This window comes from Apostichopus japonicus, chromosome 16 (genome assembly GCF_037975245.1).
Source record: "Apostichopus japonicus isolate 1M-3 chromosome 16, ASM3797524v1, whole genome shotgun sequence".
Classification (NCBI taxonomy): Eukaryota; Metazoa; Echinodermata; class Holothuroidea; order Aspidochirotida; family Stichopodidae; genus Apostichopus; species Apostichopus japonicus.
The window spans coordinates 42259746-42274892 of record NC_092576.1 but is presented as its reverse complement, the minus strand read 5'-3'; the positions used below and the strand labels follow the sequence as shown (position 1 = coordinate 42274892).

The following is a 15147-nucleotide window of genomic DNA, read 5'->3' as shown; positions in this document are numbered from 1 at the left end:
TATTTATTTCAGTCTCATTTCAATATTTTCGAAGTCGTAAAGCAAACAGGAGATATCATATCGCATCAGTGAGCATAAAAATGGCGTTCCAGGATAAACAGCCTCCAATCTGTTTATATGTGTAGTGTTTGGTTTCGGAAATATCTGGGTATTTTTCATTTCCTTCAACGAAATTTTAGAGGCGCCGTAGTAAAAGGTTTTAATATTTCTACACCAATAAATTAACTTCTTACTTCCTTCTAATCGTGCAATTCTGACCGGTTTGTCAGGGGTTGAAAGAGGTTTTTCTATATTGGTTGTCAATAGATTTTGTGCAACATGATGGGTATGTTTTGAAGTGAATTTACTCACGAGAAATGTGCATTTTTAAATTCTGAACAAATAATGGGCTTAACACCTTGAAAGTGGGACTGACAGATATTGTGGGCCGCGACGTAGAATCACCTACAAAAGCAATGATCCACAGGAGATGCGATGTGGTCGAACATGATATGTGACATGGTGACAATCTTCAAAAAGTTTATGGATGATAAAAAAGGACTATTGAGAAAAACTTGGTTCTCAGTCAAAAGTGTACATCTGGTTGGTCATTATCAAGCCCGAGAAGTGCCATTTCCCGTAATCTGGGGGGGGGGGGAAGGGGTATCAAAACCAGAAATTCTACATCTACACGAGAGAACCTTACGTAGATTGGCTAAAACGAGATCATCCATCTACTTTCTCTCCAACTGCAAAAAACTAGACCTTATCCCCAGAGGATTCCTTCTTCGTAACCCATTGACCTGCACATCCTTTTCGACAAAGAGTAAGGAACGCTCGGCAGCCATTATAAAGAGTACTGCAACCAAATTACGCAACCTATCACTCAAGGATGCATATGCCAAACAACGTCACCTTACGGACTGCCTCTCACGATTCAACTGGCATAACAGGATCAAAGATGCAGGTATCGTGAAGAAGATCAACGACCATTTGAGTAAGTCCCTTCATATCGAACTTAGCAAATGCCTCAAACGGAAGAACAAGAAACTGGGATCCCTAATCCGCCGCTCTCCCATCCTTAATAAACTCATCCGAAACAACACCGCCTCCTCAACACCTGACAAATATATTCACCTCAACAAGATGCTCAACACGCTCTACCGAAGGAGCCATAAACAAGGAGTCTGAGACTTCCCAGGTTGTCAATCTTTCTTGCCATGAACTCACCCCACGACAGGCGCATGTGTTGGAACTAGGGCTTTCTTACTGCCCTACAGCTCGGGTGGACCCCGTGGAACTGACCAATGATTTTAACCAATTCACCCGGAAAGTTCGCCTCCGAGAATGGGCAGCCAGTCAAGAACCGTCTAACCGCCTACTTATCTTACAACGCAACATAGCCAAGAAGCCCTGGACACCACCAGACAACCGTAACACGTTTATAGACAGCTTTGTTAATACGGCCAACTCGCATCTTAGTTCATTTCTCTCGTCCATTTGCACCAAGACACCAGCACCCAGCAACTTTGACAGATGCGACCACAAGGCCCTAAACGAATTCCGTCGCAACTCTGATATAATTATCAAACCAGCAGACAAAGGAGGAGCCATTGTGGTTATGGACACCGCCCACTATGTCGCAGAGGCGCAAAAGCAACTTTCTGACGTCCGTTTCTACGAACTACTGGACAACGATCCCACCTCTCAATTTCTTTGGTTAATTCGTTAAACGTTAAGGTAAGAGAAGAGGTTGTAAAGCTCATTCCCTCCGCCCCACACCCGCACTCTTCTACACACTCCCCAAAATACATAAACTTAAAGGCCTTGTCAGCAATCAACATAAAATGCTGATAAACTGTCAGACCACGAGGTGTTCGAAATTTCTCGTAAACAACATATATTGGCCCCTGGTAGGCCTATTGTGTTTGTTATTGGTACCCTTACCGAATACATTTCCGCCTATGTTGACCATTTTTTACAACCTCTTCTCCCCAACATACCCAGCTATATTCAAGATAGCACCCACTTTCTTAAAAGACTTAAGGAAGTCCCGCCCCTCATTGAAGGCGCCATTCTGGTAACCATGGATGTTTCTGCCCTGTACCAATATCCGCCATAGCGAAGGTGTCCTGGCTTGTAATAAGATGATGGCGTCTAATGATGTCACCCAACATGATGAGATCTCGCAGCTCATTAAGTTTATACTTGAGCATGATAATTTTACCTTCAATGGTCGTCATTTTCTGCAAACCAAAGGCACAGCCATGAGTACCCGAATGGCCCCCTCATATGCTAATATTTTTATGTACTACCTGGAACAAGAATTACTTTCTTCATCTTCTTACAAACTATGTCTCTATGTACGTTACATTGATGATATTTTTATGTTATGGGATAAGGGCGAACAAGAACTTAACAACTTTATCACGTTTGCCAATGATTTTCATGATTCCATAAAGTTTACCACCGAACGGTCCACTAAGCAAATCCCCTTCCTCGATGTACTCGTCATGATCGATGATCACAAAATAGAGACATCGGTGTATGCCAAACCCACTGATAGGCACTCTTATCTCCACTTTAATAGTTTTCATCCCCGCCACACCAAAAATTACATTGTCTACAGCCAGTTACTCAGATACCGGCGTATCTGCTCACACGACCAAACTTTTCTTAATAAGGCCATTGAACTGTTTGATTTTTTCCTTCAAAGGGGATACCCGTACCGAATACTTAACTTCCACCTCAAACGGGTTCTGTCTCTACAACGATCTAGTCTCCTAACCTATCGTAAAAAAATCTGTTCTGATAGACTACCCCTCGTTGTCACCTACCACCCTCCCTTCCCCCCTTCCAATGAAATCAAACAATCTTGGGGCACTCCAGGTTCGGACCCCACAATAGCTGAACTCTTCAAAGCCCCCCCCCCCCAGTCATAGCATATAGACAACCCGTAACATCCGCTCAGTGCTGGTTCGCACTAATCTCACCCCACCCAGTAATGAACCTGACAGTGGTAATATCCCCTTTAACAAACCTAGATGCTTGGTGTGCACACACCTCGACCCCTCGCTCGCTTTCCTCCACCGGGGCTCAGGCACTACTCTGAGACCTGGTAGATTTGGTTGCGACTCGGCCAATGTCATCTACCTGTTGTATTGTTGCAAGTGCCCCCAGGTCACCTATATTGGCGAAACCAGCACAAAGTTCAGACTCCGCTTCAATAACCACAAACTAAGTATCCGCAATAATAATCCAGGTTTCCCTGTTTATTTTAATCTCCCAAATCACAACTTATCTGACCTCACATTTGTAATTCTGTACGGCTTCTTCAAAACCGCCCATGAAAGAAACAACCGGGAACTAAAAACCATCTTACGCCTCAACACACACAACAATAGGCTCAACAGGGATCTCTCTTTTATGAGCATTCATGCTAAGCTAAATACCAATAAGGTCTAGTTTCTTCCATTTCATTAGTACAACTGAAGAAGAGCCGTGTAAACGCTCGAAATATCTTGTTGCCTATTTAACGTTCTAAGTAATAAAGTTGGAAGGAAATGAAAGTATAATTTGTTTCCATTTTTTTTTCTTGTGTATATGTATATGTATATATATATATATATATATAAATATATATATATATATATATATATATATATATATATATATATATGTGTGTGTGTGTGTGTGTGTGTGTATTAGCAATTGAGTGTTAGTTATCATTTGAATATCTCTAAAAGAAGCTGTATAAAACAAATTATTGAAATATTTCCTTGCTAATCTACCTTTGCTAGTCTACCATTCCTAGTCTATCTTTCGACTTTACTTACAAAAAAACATGTTTCCATTGATGGTCACTATTCACAGTCAGAGAACATCTTAACACAAACCCGTTTGTCTTTCGTTACAGGATTTATATACTGTTCTGTCGTTCACTTTTTTCTTCTTGTATTTTTCGTCATAGTTTTGAAGTTGAAGCTTAGAATTGATGTATGCAAACGAAATATCTTCATGGAATACTGTGAAAGTATGTAACTAATTTGAATTCCATATCATGAGAGCGATGTGGTGAAGTAGTTAACTCAGTGGACTTGTGATCTAAGGTTTGCAGGTTCGATTGCTAGCCAGATCATTATTGTTGTGTCCTTGGGCAAGGCACTTTATCTCCATTGCCCACCTTCACCCATGTGTATAAATGGGTGACTTACTAGATAACGTGTAAAATACAGTTGCGTGCACTGGTTTGTGGCTGCATCCCTATGGGAAGTCCCTTAGGGACGTAGATGTGGTGTACTGTAGTACCGGGAGGGATTGTTTGAATTAGCACACTTTGGCGAGTAGGTGTGACAAGTTTCCAGTGACCAGGGGTTAAGTGTTGTAAACTAGCGTTAGGGGTCTTCCCATCAGTCAAGAGGGTTAATCTTCAGCTTCAACCTGTTTTGTTTTTCTAGTCATGTGACCCTTAATAGCTATGGATGTCGAGAGGATTGTCATGTCGTATGGGCATGCGCATCTGACACGGTAGGTGACTCAGACGTGAATATATTATTTAAATTTTGTGCTATGACTGAAAGCAAAGTAAATTGTTTTTAGTTCAGGTATCGTGATATACTCCCACTGATTCTACAATTGATGTACATTTGTGTCTCAGAGACATTTCCTTGATATTCTATATGCTAGTTATTAATATGTTTCCTACATATATGGTATACATTGTAGGCTGAATGTAATCGAAACGTTTCCTGTTTTGAAATGTCAACATGTATCGTTTCTTCTTTCTTCCTTCTATGCTCATGATATTACAACATAAATCACTTTTACAAACTGTATATTCACGTATATTAATATCTCAACAATTTCATGTTTGATCGACATATTAAGTCGAAGGAAGCAGCAATTGCTCTATTCGTTGACAATAGCAATAACCGACACGTGATTTACATTTACTTTCGTTGCTATATTTGGCTTTAGTGCCAATTATATGACACGAAATATGAACAGCATGAAGAACCTAGTTCAAGGTTAATCATTTCCTACGTTAAATACAGCGAGAGTTGTTTGTCAGTATTGTAAAGTGGTACGTTGAAGTGAGCCAGCAGACATGTTGAAGGCCTAGATGTTATGTGACATGTGTATAATACTCGTGGCAGGTATAACCTTACCAACGAAATAAACTTCAGCGCATGGTCGCATTAATAATGTTACAGAACGCCAAAACTCTCGTAAAATCCGATGGTGTTCAGTATTCATAGTTTATGGAGAAAACTGGTACTTTAACCGGCTCTGGTGTATTGTACAGACGATCGTGTGACAGTACTTATTCAGTCACATTGTGGGTTTGATTCCTTCACTATCGTTTCGCTTATACTGTGGTAAATTTACTTACTACATGATATACAAAGATATATATAAATATATATATATATATATATATATATATATATATATATATATACATTGGTATATTTGTTTACTTCAACGCATGATAGCTGGGACTTAGGTTTACCTCGGGGATAGGTTTACCTGACACCAGGTAAACCTAAGTCTAGGGTCTTCTTGTTCAATCAATTTCACTTCCTTTGAGGAATGATTATTTCGAGTTAAGAGAAAACCTCATAAACTTTTCAATTCCGAAGTTACAAAAAAAAAATCGTTCATTTAAAGGGTAAAATTTCCCCTCAAAAGTGGAGGTAATTCCGAAGGGTATATAACAGAATTACGAACATGGTATATATGTTGATCCCAACTTTACACCTCGATTTTGACCAAATGCGGCTATATATAGTTCCGAAACTTACAGGTTCCTCTAATTACACTGAAATCTTCGTAATTGTACTTTTTCTTCCATTAATTTGGGATATTTAAGAAAATAAGAGTTTCTATTTTAACTGGCAAATTTACACGTAACGAAACAACGCCCCCACACATAAGCAGTTCTTTCTGTGTTCGGTGGCAGGGCAGTCGATCGGATCGTATCGTTGCTATCCCAATAGCCTACATTCAACGTTACTTTATGTGGGCCTAGCCATGTAGTCTTCAAAGGAAAGTGCCGCAGGTTACCGTAAACGTTGCCCATTTGAAGTTGGCTTTTGGAACTTTGGTGGAGTATATGCATTGTAAGTAAATTCCTTAAAAGTGTTCCGTATATATTTATAACATTTAGAGTAAATACCTTCATGCTGAACACAAATAAATTAAGACCATGGTTAGAGTTAGAGTAGACTAGCCTAGGCCTAACGTTAGCCCTAAATTGGACCTATCAGTATTACTGGCTATGGTAAATCACAGCTGCCTGCTACTGCCTTTGCTGATACTCGGAATATAAATGTGATACATACTGTAAATTAAAGTATATACTTGTAACAGACTGGTCAACCTACACATTTTGCAGCCTGGTGATCTTCCAGATCTTTTAAAGTAAAGGCTTAATAATTGACGCACCTCCAAATATTACTAGGCCTACAGTACTAGTACTACTATTACTATATACTATCCTACTACTACTGTAGCTAGTACTAGCAACTATACAGCAGGCAACCATAACTTTTTGCAGCCAAGCAGAGTTAAATATTTCATGAGTTTGAATCCATTTCAGGTATATGCTGATCAAATTATTTTTGTCCATGTTTTGGGGCATTTGGAAATCTTACTCCCTAAAAATAACCAAAATTACCTCAATATAATACCACTAATCTCTGGGACCTGACCTTTCTGAAGTTAGAGGCTCAGAGCATAGCAAACAGCATCCAAAGATAATGGATGTTTACTTAGGCCTTCACTACAGTAAGCTCATCGACAGATCTGTCAATTTAGGGGTATGAAAGAACTTGCATTCATGCGATGCAATTTTGAACCATTTCACGAAATATAAATCTTTGGGTATGTCTCAATCTCTCTGACATAAAATGAGGCAGTCAGAAAGTCACAACTCCACAAAAACAGATACACAAGCAAACGGAACACTACAGTAAAAGAAAGGGCCTGACAGTGACAGATTCCATAAACGAGTTACAAAAGTAAAAAATGTGAAAACGTTTGCCGTCTCAGTACAATATTCATCCCCACAATATTCTCTTTATGTGTTAGTGTGCATCACTTAGCCCTGTGCGTACAGTAGTAGTGGTGTGTCATTGGTTCTGATTCAGAGAACTAAGTCACACAGGGCCTCAGTGTAGCAGTGTACAACCATTTTTTGTACTGTAACATGAGTTTTTTCCCCCTGCACCTATGGGATGAATCATGGCTGAAGGTAAACAATTGAGTATTCATTTTAGAATAACAACGCAATCATGGCTAAGTAATTTAGGCATTTTGATATTAACGTTATGATGTGGGTAGTGTTAATAGTGCTGAAGTAATAGCTTGATCAAAAGTATTCCTCAAAGTCCCACAATGCCTTCACAGGGTGACCTACTGTACAGTCACTTGAGCACTTAGGAGTTTTTGCAAAAAGAGCAAATTCCTTGTCCAAAATTGCTAGGTTTGATCCAGTTTTACGGAGTCCCATAACAAAAAAACACATTCTGTGATATACTGTATCAATGGAAAAGTGTAAAGATTCAATGTAACATATTTGAAAGGATTAGAGTATGTTGAAAAACCACCAGCTATGCATTTTAAGGAAATAAAAAGTACCTCATTGAACCTTGCATTGTGTTCACACTAATGAGTTATGAAATTGTTATCAGTGTCTTCATCATTAAAAGCTATTAATTAGGTTGATCAATGGTCTCACATATTAGTGCAATCACAGAGGTTAAATTTCAATCAGGTTATAATGCCAAGGGAATCCAGACCTACTTCATAAAAAAAAAAATAAAAAAATCATGGCTCCTATCAAAATCATTCATGATAAAAACCAGCATACATACAGTATGTGCAACTAAAGTAGTTCCATATTGGGTATCATGTCCAAATAAAAGCTCTTGATTGTATTCAGTTTTCATACTTTTAAAAATGACCATCTGTGTGCAGTAATTTGGTGTTAGTAAGTAACATGAAAATGCACAAGACAGGATGTTCAACAGGCACTAGATAGTTCTCATGTCCATAGCACAAACCAGGGAGTTGTTCCATTACAACTCCCTGCACGAACAGGCTATTATAATCAGAGTTGTTATGGAACAAATAAAACTCCCTTGTATGATGTTAGCACTGTACTGTGTGACAAAACACTTAAATGCATACATGTGGTAACATGTTGCTATGATCCGATACTAGCTGGTTGGGTGTATAAATAGATCACCATTATGCAAACTGCACTGCACATGGTTTCCATTATGTAATAAGTTTCATTTTATGAATTTGTCAATCTGACATGTATGCTACTGTATATGTGTAGGCTGCATGTACAACTTATTGTATCTTAATAATATACAGCAAAAAACTATTGAGAACTGTGATAAACAGCATTTTCAAAGTGACAGTTGGGGATCTAAAAAGACCACTGAAAGCCTTCTGTAGCGATATAACATGATACTAAACATTATATATCTCTGCAAGCTAGTGTACCCTGCTTTGAGATGCATGGTTTAAATAAGGTTTTCACAAGTTTGCCCTGTTGACCCAACCACTGGCCTAGACATACCAATAAATAGATCTATCCATGCTTCAAATTGAGTTTTCACAATTTGACCATTTTTACCTAAATTACCTTTGACCTTCACCAAAAACAATAGGCTTCTTGTACTTGTGATGCATCTATACATACATACTGTACCAACTATGAGATCTGTCCAATAAAGCTTACTGTCATGAGAAACTGTGTTTACAAGCTAGGATCACAAACACAGTACTCCTACCAATGCACACGCACACATATGCCATCGTGAGTGGAAAGTTTCAACATCATTGAAACCAAACATTAAAAATGAACTCAGTCATAATGCCAAAGTCTGTGTACACGAGTTGTCCTGAGCTTAAACCCCAAATGATACGTTGAGGGACTAAATGTACCGGTATACATAGACCAGGGTGCATGCAATTCTTTAGTAAATGAACTGCATGCGGGATGAGGCATTGAACCATGCATGAATACTCAGTCAATCTCTTGAAGTAATTGCATGCTAAATTCCTGGGTATAACTTACATACCAAATAATAGATCAATATTCAAACTTAGTAGTGTGGCATTTTTCTCAATTGTTGCATATGCGGTTTCCATGAAAAAAAGTGATAGCTAAATTAACTAAACTGACATGAATATTGGACAACATGTACACTAAGTATTGACATCAAATAGGGAACTGCACTGTCAAGACTTCCACTTGCAATTTATGAAACAATTATCTGGACTTATTTATGTTCATTCTCTTGTCAGAAAAGATGGCTTAAATTTGGCACAATTTGAGGAATGCATGAATGCAGAATGAGAACACCACAGCAGATATGCTCCACTTTATTGCAAGAAGTACAGGGCTGCAATTTCAAGGTCGACACAGGATATCAAAATACTGAACTTTGAGCTGCTGGTTCATGCTGACCATGGGATGCAGCGAGAAATGGCTTATATGGAAATAAGGAGCTCCCACAAGCATATATTGCAAACATCCCAGTTGTCTTTAATATTCAGTAAGTATTGACTGTGAGATATATTTTAAATCCCTATGACCTGAAGTTAGTTTTCTAAAGTCTTCCCTTTAATATCCTCTACGTCTGATCAACACACACTATACATAATATAAATTTACTGTACTAAGTTTCAACACGAACAAAGATGATGAAAATTTGCTGTTTATTTTCAAAAACTGTAAACGATCTAAGGCAACGGCTAACAAAGTAATGTAAGAAAGACTTTCCACTTCCCACCAAGTCCACTGCCAAACCTTTTGTTTTACTTTGCTACTTCCACCATCATAGAATGTTATCAGAATTGAAATGACTTTATGTGTAGTCTTTGAAAACCAAATGTACTGTAAATCTGCCATCTGGCAGGCTGGAATGAATTGTAGGTAGGATTGTGAAGCAAAGACTTGAGGTGTTAACACACCATCACATTTTAACCTTGATTATGATGTGTTTATTTGTACCTTTTGCAACAATGTCAATATCAAAATGTGAGGCTTTAAAAAAATATTTACATGGAATGTACTTCAGTGAAACTTTGACATATGATTGAAATGTTGTTTTGGTTCGTTGTAGCTTAACGAGAGCTGATGGAATTTCTCCACAAGAGAAGGAAGTACTGTCATCAATAAAATCTGCAGACAGAAGAATATTTTTACTGAAGATCAAAATTTTCAATGAAAGGAAAGGCTTTCGATTAAAATTGGACAAACAACTTCTGTAGATACAATGAGGACTACTGTAGATTTATATGTCATTGCTTGGAGCCAGGTACGGTGCATTCTATGAGTTTGAATTTTTCTTTTTAGTTTCTGGACAGGTATATGACATGCAGCATACAAATTAAAATTTGTTAATGAACTTTCTTCCTTCACAGCATCATAAAATTCATTATTAATAATCCATTTATACAAATTCTTATGTTGCTGTATTTGAGAATAATTTTCGTTAGTAAAACAAAGATTTCAATCATATTCATTGCATTAACTATTATTCATGTAACTCCCTTACTTCACTGTATCAAATAAAACATTGTTTCACCAATCCATTATTCCAGTTGTTATACTGCTGGGAGGGGAGACACCAAGGTCTTTTAATACTTCAGTTACCCAATTAATGCTAACTAGATGCTCAATAATGCTTCCCACAATGGGGATGTTGGGTCTAGCAAACCTTAAGTCTAGTGGACCCTCAATGTAATGGGCATCCTCCCCCCCCCCCCATGTTGGTACTGCATGTGGTATACTTTTGTTAGTGAAACTAAGAGTTTCATCCTAGTCATTACATTGAGGGATGCTCTTTACTAAACTCTTTTACTTCACTGCAGCATATTGGTAATCAACTATTCTAGTTGTAATGTTGCTAGTACTGTATTTGAGAATCATTTTGTTAGTGAAACGAAGAGTTTAATGCTATCCATTACATTTAGGAGTACTCTCTAAGTGTCTACCTTCACAACATCATATGATAAATTATTAACAATCCATTATCTCTTTATATTTATGGCAGAGCTGTAGTCGAGTCCAATTAGCCAGAGCCCGATCCAAGTCCGAGACCATCTTGTCTGAGCCAAATACAAGACCCCTCAAGTCCGAGCTGACTCCAGACACCAAAGATCACCTTTGGTAAAAATTCTTGAACTGTTATGATAATTATATGCACCCAGGAGGAAATTTACCTCATGCTATATTTTTTTCGGACCAGATAAGTGACAGCAAGCTCTTCCTGGTTCATAAATGTTATAAAACTACTGGGAGGGGAGACACCAAGGTCCTTCAATACTTCAGTTACCCAATAAATGCTAACTAGACGCTCAATAATGCTTCCCACAATGGGGGTGTTGGGTCTAGCAAGTCTAGTGGACCCTCGATATAATGGGCATCCCTCTTGTTGGTACTGCATGTGGTATCCTTTTGTTAGTGGAACTAAGAGTTTTATCCTAGTCATTACATTGAGGGATGCTCTTTATTAAACTCCCTTTTCTCACTGCATCGTATTGGTGATCCATTATTTTAGCAGTAATGTTGCTAGTACTGTATTTGAGAATCCTTTTGTTAGTGAAACGAAGAGTTTAATGCTATCCATTACATTTAGGAGTTAACTTTCTAAGTCTCTACCTTCTCAACATCATATGATAAATTATTAACAATCCATTATCTTTTTATATTTATGGCAGAGCTGTAGTCGAGTCCAATTAGCCAGAGTCTGAGCCAAGTCCGAGCCCACTTGGTATGAGCCAAATCCAAGACCCTTCAAGTCCGAGCCGACTCCAGATATTCAAATATGATCACCTTTGGTAAAAATTCTTGAACTGTTATGATAATTATGCACCCAGGAGGAAATTTACCTCATGCTATAATTTTTTCGGACCAGATAAGTGGCAGCAAGCTTTTCCTGGTTCATAAATGTTCAGCCCGGGCGCTCAAGTTTCAAACCATTCAGGGAGAGGCAAAATCATATTCAAACCACGACCACCGCCAGGTTAGAACGTGCTTGTGAGAACCCTGCTCTACTAAAAGTGAAATTCTAGTTACATTTAGGATTGCTCATTAAGATTTTCAAATCATCATCATTGTCATGGTTGCCTCTTTTTCTGATGTCATCATCATTTGTGAATTATTGTTATTGTTGCCATGTTACATTTGCCAGTATCAATTTTGCTCATTGTTCTCTCAAAATTGCAGAGTAGAGGGAAGAAATGTTAGCTAATAGTTATTATACCATATGTTCTTGGTCTCTAAATTGTTTACGCTGAGGTCAGTATGAACAGAAGTGTTTATAATAGTTTTCCTTTCTGTTAAAGTATTTTCTGAATCATTTCATTAAGTTTATATTTATACTGGAATTTTCAGTAGGTGTTGGCTTCATTGAGGGTCAAAGGCTACTCAAGGTCAGTAGAGTAACATAGAGCATCTAACTCAACAAGGAATAGTTGGTAGTCATATGTAGTGCATATAGGTTTCTGACATTGAGTACTATTCTATAAACAGTATAGCAGAAGCCCATGTGAGATAACTACATATCTGAAACTGAAAGCCATGTTAACATGATAGTTCAATATTGGAATGATGAATGGAAGTTTGTATGCAGGTGTATCATGTGCTGAGCTCGTAGCCAAGTCAAAGGTTATTGAGGCCAATATAGGTAAAATCTGAAAACCTTGATGATCCCATACTATCTAGTATCTGACTAGTAGCTGCTTTAATAGCTGAATCTTAGGGCAATTAATATATTTATCAGAACAAGTAATGTACCTCAAAAGACTTCTTAAGCTCTTTTGAGCCCCATTCAATATTTCAGTGTATTAACTTCATCATTCTTTTAACAAATTTACTCCAAATTGCTAGTTTCATGCTCTGGCAATGAACCTTTGTCATATCATGTTGCATGAGTGCTGTAACTGGTTTACAAGCTTACAAAAGTCTTAAAAGGAGGATAGGGTGTTGGGATAAATAGTTCAAAATAATATTAACAAAATTGTACCATATTTTGCTTTTCTTTTTTCCCATATGTTGCCACTGCTTGAATAAGACTAGTTGATAGGACTTTTTGTGAGCTCCACCTTTGACAACAAGGTACAGTAGACTTCAACTGCATCTTGTTGGCAACATCCTAGGAAAGTTTCAATAAGCAGATGTTTCTATAAATGAGGAATCTGATGAACATTCCAATACTGCAAGTCTTTATTGGACATTTCAGCAGGAGGCACTCAATTCTGCTATTGTTACATACTGTAGGTCCTTCATAAAATGCCACTTAAAGAACTGTATTACTTCCTTGGGAAGGTGAATTTTATTGTCAAATACAACATCTGTCAAATATTTAGTTTCCCAACCTGTCCAACATCCCCCCCCCACCCCTCCATTTATCCCGAGTAGTTTACAGAAACTGGGACAGAACATTTTTTGTGGGAAACAAGGTTAAATAATGTTGTTTGAGGTATTGAGCATTTATCTATATGTCCCTTTCGAATCTAGATAGGAGGAAGTAGCAAACAATGCAAGGAAAACATGAAGTTCAAGTGGATGCTTTAATTGCTTTTACCCAAAACATTGCTATATTCATTGATAAATATAATCCACTTCAAATTCAGTACTGTTATACAACATGCAAAAGAGTTATGATATTGATGTACTTTCTGAATTTAGACCATTGCAGGTGAACAAGTTTAACATTGGTTTTTAATTTGAATGTATGTAGAAAACACCGGTAACATAATGAACCTCAGATACAATGTCGTGCAAATGCATATTACTGCTAGGAGCTGTTTAACAAACAGTGAAAGAAAAATTTATTACTTGACTATCAAAAGATTCGCAGAACTCCACTCCTTCAACAATATTTACAGTGGTGCAGACTTCAAAGCAGTGCAAGGGCAACAACTGCCTATCTCTTTAAGAAATTTCCAAGTGCTTTCATTTCTAGCATTTGCATATGTTCAAAAGAAAAATGACAAATTAAAAGATGTGGTCTTTTCAACATGTTACCACATCTCCCCCCCCCCTCTCCCCCATCAAAAAAGTATTGCATGTACAGCAGTAACCCTTTTTGTACATGTGCAATATATGGGGCAGAGCCTTATTCATGACTTGACCAAGCCCTTTATCCATTTGAATAGCACAAGTTATGTCAGTGGTATTCACATCAATGCCTCATAGAAAATGTGCCTCATGGTGAATTTTCTAGCTGATAGCATGAATGTGAATGAGCTGAAGTTGTTGAAGTTGCTTTGTTCATATATTTCTGAAAGTAACATGAAATTTCATATTGATTTTTAATGAAAATATTTGCATTTATCAGTAATAAACAGAAAGAAGACATAATGATTTCTGCTAAAGTGTCTTATCTCTGCCTCTTATGTTAAAATTGTGTTCATTGGTTGGTCCTTGTACTTCGAACATATTGCTCCCTAACTCAGCAAACCCATATTCGATCTGAAGATGCTAATTCAGACAGCTTACTGTTCTAGCAAGTTCTCGACCAATTATATTGATGAATATGCATCTGGATGAATTTGCACTAGATGAATTTGAATCATGCCAACTATGTAAGGAGCCATTTCTTTAAACCTTGCAAGACTGTGCGAAAAATATATCATTCATTGGTCTGCATGGTATCAAATATCCATGATGACCACTCATGAACGACCCTTCGACCGCGGACCGGCAGTAGGCTATAGTTGCTGAAAAACCTGAAGTGACATAGCGCATAGGCCGAGATATGTCATGATATTTCAAAGCAACTTACCAGATTGTCTTTTTTCTTCTATTTCTCTAAACTATTTGATGACCATATCAAGACATGGGGATCTCAAAATAAAGGATGCTGTGAAACTTTAGAGCAGCTTACAAGGCCTGGGAAGTGTTATTTCCAACGATCTAGGAGGTCTTTATAGCTGAAAATTTCCCGTATGCTGAGCGCCAACCCATATGGTGGCACTCCACTCAGGTAGTAACAAGACGCCCTCCCAGGAATTGTTCAAGCCCCCCCCCCTAAGCGCCCACCCCCTCCACTGGACCAATCCTGGCTACGTCACTGCATGTACCACAGGTTTATCTGATATCAAAGTGAAAGCGGCTTTCCACAAGAATAAAGAAAG

The 15147-nt window shown here is 37.9% G+C and overlaps 2 long non-coding RNA genes across 5 annotated transcripts in view; both read left to right on the top strand.

The window, feature by feature from the left end:
• Window positions 1-15147, top strand: part of LOC139982671 (uncharacterized) — a 35580-nt gene that overhangs the window by 2775 nt on the left and 17658 nt on the right. For 2 of the 4 annotated variants that reach the window (XR_011798229.1, XR_011798228.1), the window contains exon 1: window positions 3909-4506. The exons of the other annotated variants lie outside the window; for them this stretch is intronic. This is a non-coding gene — a long non-coding RNA (uncharacterized lncRNA). Of the gene's footprint in view, window positions 1-3908; window positions 4507-15147 lie in introns of those variants that run through there. 4 annotated transcript variants of the gene reach the window in all.
• Window positions 5421-14556, top strand: LOC139983492 (uncharacterized). Its single transcript, XR_011798717.1, has 5 exons — window positions 5421-6101; window positions 9304-9554; window positions 10125-10319; window positions 11058-11173; window positions 11725-14556. It is a non-coding gene; the product is annotated as an uncharacterized lncRNA (long non-coding RNA).